We start from the raw sequence: 6940 nt of genomic DNA, 5'->3' as shown, positions 1-6940 counted from the left end.
TGTTTTCCCTCCAAACTACAAGAACATGATTGGTTTACTTACCACAAAATATTTTATTCAAATACTTTCTGTTTTTTTATAAGCAAACTGATGGAAATCTTGACAGTGCACTTCGGTATTTTATTCAAGGTGAACTGATGTATTTGCAATACATAGTTACATACTACATCAAGGTGATATCTCTATACTTACAAACTTTATGGAAGGTGAACTCATAATTTTTCTTTTTGAACTTTGTTTCTTTTTTCTTCGAACTGGTACCAATTTCCACCATGTACTTGTGTGATTTTATTTTCAAACAATACAAGACAAGAGCTTTATTTACATCGTCGATACATGTCCAACCATTTCATTTCTGGAAAGCAAGCAAATGTCTTTATCCTATTTATATAACCCAACCTTTTTTGTAGAAGTGAAGCACAACCCGATCCCACCACCCCGAGCATGCCACCGTCGTGCCCATCGCCGAGCGCGCCGCCGCCGGCCACCTGCCTAGCGCCACCCCCCCTTCCCCAGCACACATCGGCCGGCCACTGCCTCAGCACGCCGCCGTCGCCCCACTGCCCCAGCGCGCTGCCTCCATGACCTCCCTCCCCCAGTGTGCCACCGCCTACCCCTGCCTCCGTGCGCCACCACCTACCTCCGAGCGCCGCGGATCTTCGCGCACAACTGGCCACCGCTGCCTCCCGCGCCAACTATGTCCTGAGACTAGCCATGGTGGTGGATCCAAGATCCGCCGAGGGAAAAGGGGAGCCGCTGCTCCCTGTTGATGGCCGGTCCTTGCCACGGGCCGCCGCACTCCCGACATGTCCCGAGCACCAGCACCCCTAGAGGCTCGCTCCCCTGCACCCTTGAACCAGCGCCATCCACCACTCGAGCAGGGTGGCAATGGTGACAACATCCAGCGGCCCTCGTCTGCCTCTGCTCGCCCTGCCTTCATCACCGACCAACCGTGCAAATCCATGTAAAATGAGTTCAGGTAAGTTTAGATGCCTGTACAAAGTTCAGCCAAGATTCAAGCACATTTCCTGCTGGCCACACAATTCTTGAACTGACGGCCTTGACTTACGCGTGCTGATGGCCACCTGCCTAGGCAAGCACATTTCCTTGCTTGCCTAGCTGCTAGCCGGATTCTTGTTCTATTATGGGTGCCGTGGTTATTTGAACTTTAATTGCAGCTGCTATTACAGTGTGTGCGTACATGACTGAAACTGTATGATGTGTGTGCCATGGTTACCTGAACTTCAATTCTAGCTACTATTCAAATCTAATACTAGCACGTACAAGACTGGACTCGTACTACTACGTACTAGTGTGCCATTTTGCTTATTCTTTCCTTGAACTTTGCATGCTCTCTATTCTTTCAGAGATATGTTCAAAGCTAGTTCCTCAGAGGTGTATTCTTTCATAGATATGTTAAAGCTAGTTTTTTAGTCTTTCGGAGATATTTTATTTTCATACTTTCAACTCACATTGTAGCTTTTTTCAGTTCAATGGATTCCAAAAAGGAAAAAACTGTGGATGGGTGAGAAACCAACTTCTTGTACAGTTGTGCCATGACCATTGGACGATCCCGACCACCGGCACCACAGCTTCCCGACCTCCTGCTTGCATCGCCATCACCCGGTGGGGCTCTGCCGCCGGAGCACCCTGGCCATTCACAGCCACCACCCCAAGCCGTTCAACGCCACCACCCCAAGCCATTCATTGCCAGCAGCACTCTGGATCCCACCCCTCGCCCTAGGAGTTTCAGTCCAACTTGAGCTCCCTGAGATGATCATATAATTAACTTCAAAATTACTACATGGTCCATGTATTTTACAGCAAGTCCATGTAGTGCTACATGCACAGTAAAAAAATTACTCCTAGTGAGAGTTCATTTAAATCCTGGTCAGTTCATCTCCTCAAAACATATTTACTTCTGCTCTGCTCTGATCTTTCTCCTGAATTGTTGATGCTGCATCCTCTCTCTCATGATGTGATGTTGTTGATCTCTTGTAGCTAAAACATGGTCCCATAAACATCCTATAGCTGACCACAATCTGTAATTTTGAAACTACATGTTGTCCTGGTCCTTGAGCATCTTGCAGGCTGACAAAAAAAAGTGCACTATCATTATGATCTTACTTTGACAATTATTACATGGATGATGGATGCTGTAGCAAACTAGATGAAAGTAACGGAGGACACCAGGTGTACAGCAACCGAAACTAAACCTCGTTTTATTGTTAGGAAGAGAGGAGCCCCAGCCGGATACAAGAGGAGGACATCGATGGCTCTCGGCGGCCATCGACGGGGACTTGAATGCCCCAACCCTCAAAGCTCGCCTCATCTTCTACAGGCAACAGGGGGCGTCTTCCCTCCTGGCGCCCGTAGGCCTATCAGGCAGCCTCGGCTCGCCGTCGTCGGGATCTGGCCAACACCGGCTCCTAGCGTTGGATCCGTTAGTGCCGGATCTCGCCGCTGCAGGATGCGAGGAAGAGGATGAGGTACAGCATGCAACAACGAAAGAAGGTGCAGAGCCATCAACTAGATTTTGTTTGGTTAAAGAAGGTACAGGGTCGACGACTGTATTTAGATCATAATAGGATCGGTTCGCGTTGGTGGCGCAGTAGTGCTGCGTAGGCAGCTGCTACCAATCTTCACCAAGCTGGGTGAAGCCTTCAAGGTGAGATGATCGATTGCTTTTTGTCCACTGTCACCCTATTTAAGATTACTGACCTGGTTCATCTTATTTCTCTTGTTGATGCAAACCTGCTCACTTCACAAGCCACGCTCACAGCCACCATCGTAAACTTCGTGGCTGGCCTGCTTATCTTTACTGTATTCTAAATCGGAGGCAGTGCACGACCCAATGTTTGACTTTGAACATTGACACTGACGACGGACTCAAGCACCACCACATTCTTGGTACATAGACCGGCACCTCTAAGGGCTTACCCGAGATGTTTTTTAGCCATTTAACAACTGATTTTGTCATGGGATAAATTTTGATGGATAAGATTTTAACAAGGTATAGAGCAATGTAGTCGAGATGACACAGTTATGCAAAATGTGTAGACAGAATTTGAGACATTTACATTGGCAGGTCTATTCACTGATTATTTATTTACTCTGTATTCATCAAAATTTATTTATTTTGTACTACATTGTAGAGTGCGATTGACGCAAGCAGAGATGGCCATGATGCTAGCTGATAGCACTTGCTAACTGAAGAAGTTTGCATACCTTTTCTCAAATTAAAAAAAGAGTTTCTTACCAACTAATGAGCCTACCAGTTATAGGCCAATTGCTCTAACTCAACTTTAGGTCGGTACTTTCCTGTAGAGTATACCTCTGTAATTCTCCATCCAAGATACTAAAGTTTATGCTTCGCTGCTTGCACACACTGCAATTCAAGGCAGATCTAGATTACATCCCTAAGCAACCCACCTATATTGGTAAATTTTTATTGTGTTATTTAAATTAAAAAAATTAATGTACTCTGCTGGAGAAGTCACAAGCCATATTAATTTCAGAAGAAAACATTTCTAATTAGTGGTTAAGGTCTTGTTGTGTCTAAAATGAAAATTCCAAACAAAAACAGAGGCACAATTTGTATTTATACGATGAATAATGGAAATTTCAATTGCTAAATTTAACTAAGGTTTTTAGAATAAATTGTGGTCTCTGAGCTCGTCTCACGTAATCCATCAACTAAATGTATTATATTAGCATGTCTAATTCATAAGTGCAACCAGCAATTAGTTTAATTTTCCCCTCAAATAAAAACAATTAGAGTTTTGTTTGATTTAAATTAACAAAGTGGCCTACACATTATTTATATGCACTATAGTTATTTTGTTCTCAATGGCTTGATTTGAACGCCGAAATTTTATTATCCCTTATTTCGTTGCAACGCACGGGCCCTTTTGCTAGTATATATATATACTCTATACATAAAGAGAGAGTATCACTATTCTGATTCCGGAATCAGAATAACTATTTGGATCAAGATCAGCATAGGGGCGATCGGACTTTCCTGAGATCCCCCGATCGGTAAAACAAAAGAAAAAAAACCACCCACCCGCTAGCCACAACCCCTCCCCTAACCTCCCCCGATCCCATCTGGCCCCTCGCCCCGATGTGCATCGCCGCCGCAGCCTCCCTCCCTGCCCCGTGCCGCCACCGGGCCCCGGCCACCTCCCGCGCCGCTGCCGGGCCCCGGCCACCTCGCCCGCCGCCGGCTGGCCCCGGCCACCTACAACGCCGCCATCTGGCCCCTCCCCTGCCGTAATCCAGCCCGAGCGAGCCCATCACCGATTGCTTCTTGCCCCGCGGCGGAGCGCCGCCGCACACCCACCCACAACTACAACTCCCCCGCCCCGCCCACATCGACCACACACGGTGCTCGGTCATGGGGACAACTGAGCGGAGCTCGAGCTCTGGCTCCTCTCTCCTCTTGCGCGCCACCGGCCATTGCACCTCGCCGCGGTACACTCGGCCAAGGGGGCAACCAAGCGGCGCCTGAGCTCCGGCTCCTTTCTCCTGTTGCACGGGCACCAGCCCTTGCCGCACGCCTTGGTGCACATCCGCGCCCATTGGCCCCTCTCTGCTGGCCCGCCAGCCACTACGGCGGCGCTCCGGCGACCTCTCCACTCCTGTCTGCGTGTTGCGGCATGGACGAACACCTCCTCCCTTCTAATGGCAAAAATGGGGAAAGGAGCAGCTTCAGTTTAAAAAATGCGGCAGCTTCAGTTCAGTTTGTAAGAAAGGAGCAAAAAAGAAAGGTTGCTGGGCTCGTTTGTGCACTATGTGCATAAAAATGGGGAAAGTTAAACTTCATTATTATTGCTTGCTCCTCCAGTGGCCGGATCTCGCCACCATGACCACTCAACTCGTGTTGTCGGCGACCTGCCAAAGCCTAAGCGACGACCTGTCCGAGGCCTAAGCATGAACTTCATGCTTGAATCTTCTCCAAATTGATATTGCCTGCAACGGGGAGGGGCAAGCCTGTAGTCCAGCACTATGAAGGGAGGAACTGCTTCTACTTCTCTTCTGAAATCTCAATGCCATGTCTTGATTTTCAGAGGAACTTTTTGGTTTGTACCAACCATTTAAGATGGTATCTCATCTGAATGTGGTATGCATGCAGGCCAGCGTTCTCAAGTGGCAGAGCGGAGCCGTTTGCCTAGCGGGTCGAGCAGGTCGTCAAGGGACAGCTCAATGCATATTTCTACAATCAAAGGTAGTTTCTTTGATTTTGCTAAACTGATTCCATTCTTCTGATTTCTTGCAGGAGTTCAATGTATATTACACAAGAAGAAAAAACAAACACTAGGTTGCAGATGTTGTGTTTTGTGATTGTCGTAGGCTGACAGCCAAGACGACGTCCTCCACATTTCCTACCAGCTCCGCCCAATCCCAGCACCGGCGCGACCCCAGTACGGCGCCTGATTCCGCCATCCCGCATCCGCCTGCATACGCCAGTGTGCCACCACTAACGACCTGCCCGACCCCCCTGGCCTCCTACAAACTGCTGCTGCTCCCTGTACTTTTTTGGATGAAGTTAGGTGATGTAGCTATCTTTGGATGTAGCAACACAACTATGGATATTGTGATGATGCTATTAGTCCAGTGTACATACTACAGAGTTACATACGTAATCACGTACTGCTGAAATTGATCTCTAGTAGTACATCTGACAGTGTGTTTTATAACCTTCTCTTTTCGCTTGATCTTGCCAGCACCACTCGACCGAGAAACACGATGACAGTGACACGCTGGGCGAAATCGGAGAGAAGGCAAGGACGAGGCGGAGGAGTTCCTGAAGATGGCCAAGGAGAAGACTGACGACGTTGCCGAGGGCGCAAAGGAGACAGTGCAGGAGACCAAGGAGGTGGTGCTCGGTGAGTCCGACGATGACATGGACAAGTTCAAGCAGCGGGTCGAGCAGGGGAGCTACGATCAGAAATAAGTGAGAGGGAGGTGTTCCCTTGGTGTATGTTCGCGCGCAGTCATGGCCTGCCCAAAGCCATTAGCTCTGCAATTTGTATGTCAACCACTAGGCTTGGTATCTGTATGTGTAATGTGATCTTGATACTATACAACTTGCCACTTCCCGCAGAATAAGTAATATTGAGCTTCTGAATGTTTTTTCTTCTCGTCTGAACTTGGATGCACTTTGCAAGAATGTCACTATATGTTCAATAGGGCATTTGCTTTGATATAAAAAATGAATTTGGATGAGTTGCTATAAAATAGAATGTGTGGCAGGTCGGATACAAAAACAACTGAAGTTCAAAGATAATAGTTGGATACAAAAATAGCTGAAGTTCAAAGATAACAAACTGGATAAAAAACCAGGGAAACTGTATCAAAAATGTATTTGAACAAGAGTTCTGTGGCGTGTGCAGAATTAGATCAAAAAATAAGAAGATAACAATGAAAGTGTGTGGTGTGTGTGTGTGTGTGATGTAGATATAGAGTACTAGCTGGTGGGCATGTTCAGTTGTATCTCCAGGTGCAAAAAGCTGGTGTGTTTGTCCACTCGTTTCAGTTTCACAGGTTGGTTTTCTCCCAAGTTTATCTCAAAATGCATCAACGCTGTGGAGATTTTCCCTATTTCTAAAAAGTAAAACCAAGAAGGTTAAATTAAAAGAACAGAGCAGTTCGATGCTCATTAAAACTTTTGGATTTTTCTTGTTTTTTAAAAAATACCCAAATATTATAAAAGTTAGATTTTCCTCGTTTCTAAAAAAATAAGAGAGAAGGCCAACTCAAAATAACAGAGCAGTCTAAAAGAAGTTTATAAAAAATGGATTAAAACAACTAGAAAATTTGAAATAACCGAGAGGTCAAAAAATGTAGAAGTTCAAATTTGACAACCCTAAAAGTTCAATTTCAAATAATTGAGAAGGTAAAAAAACTAGAAGTTCAAATTTAAAAACCTAGAAAATGG

The 6940-nt window shown here is 46.2% G+C and overlaps 1 long non-coding RNA gene across 2 annotated transcripts; it reads left to right on the top strand.

The window, feature by feature from the left end:
- The first annotated feature begins 437 nt into the window (after positions 1-437).
- On the top strand, positions 438-6145 carry LOC119286077. 2 transcript variants are annotated; one of them, XR_005140260.1, is made up of 4 exons: positions 438-979; positions 2237-5186; positions 5279-5552; positions 5727-6145. It is a non-coding gene; the product is annotated as an uncharacterized LOC119286077 (long non-coding RNA). The 2 variants fall into 2 exon arrangements; XR_005140259.1 differs by having other exon boundaries at positions 2233-5186.
- The last annotated feature ends 795 nt before the right edge of the window (positions 6146-6940 follow it).

Source organism: Triticum dicoccoides, chromosome 4A (genome assembly GCF_002162155.2).
Source record: "Triticum dicoccoides isolate Atlit2015 ecotype Zavitan chromosome 4A, WEW_v2.0, whole genome shotgun sequence".
Classification (NCBI taxonomy): domain Eukaryota; kingdom Viridiplantae; phylum Streptophyta; class Magnoliopsida; order Poales; family Poaceae; genus Triticum; species Triticum dicoccoides.
The sequence above is the reverse complement of the archived record's forward strand: the minus strand, read 5'-3'. Positions and strand labels throughout refer to the sequence as shown.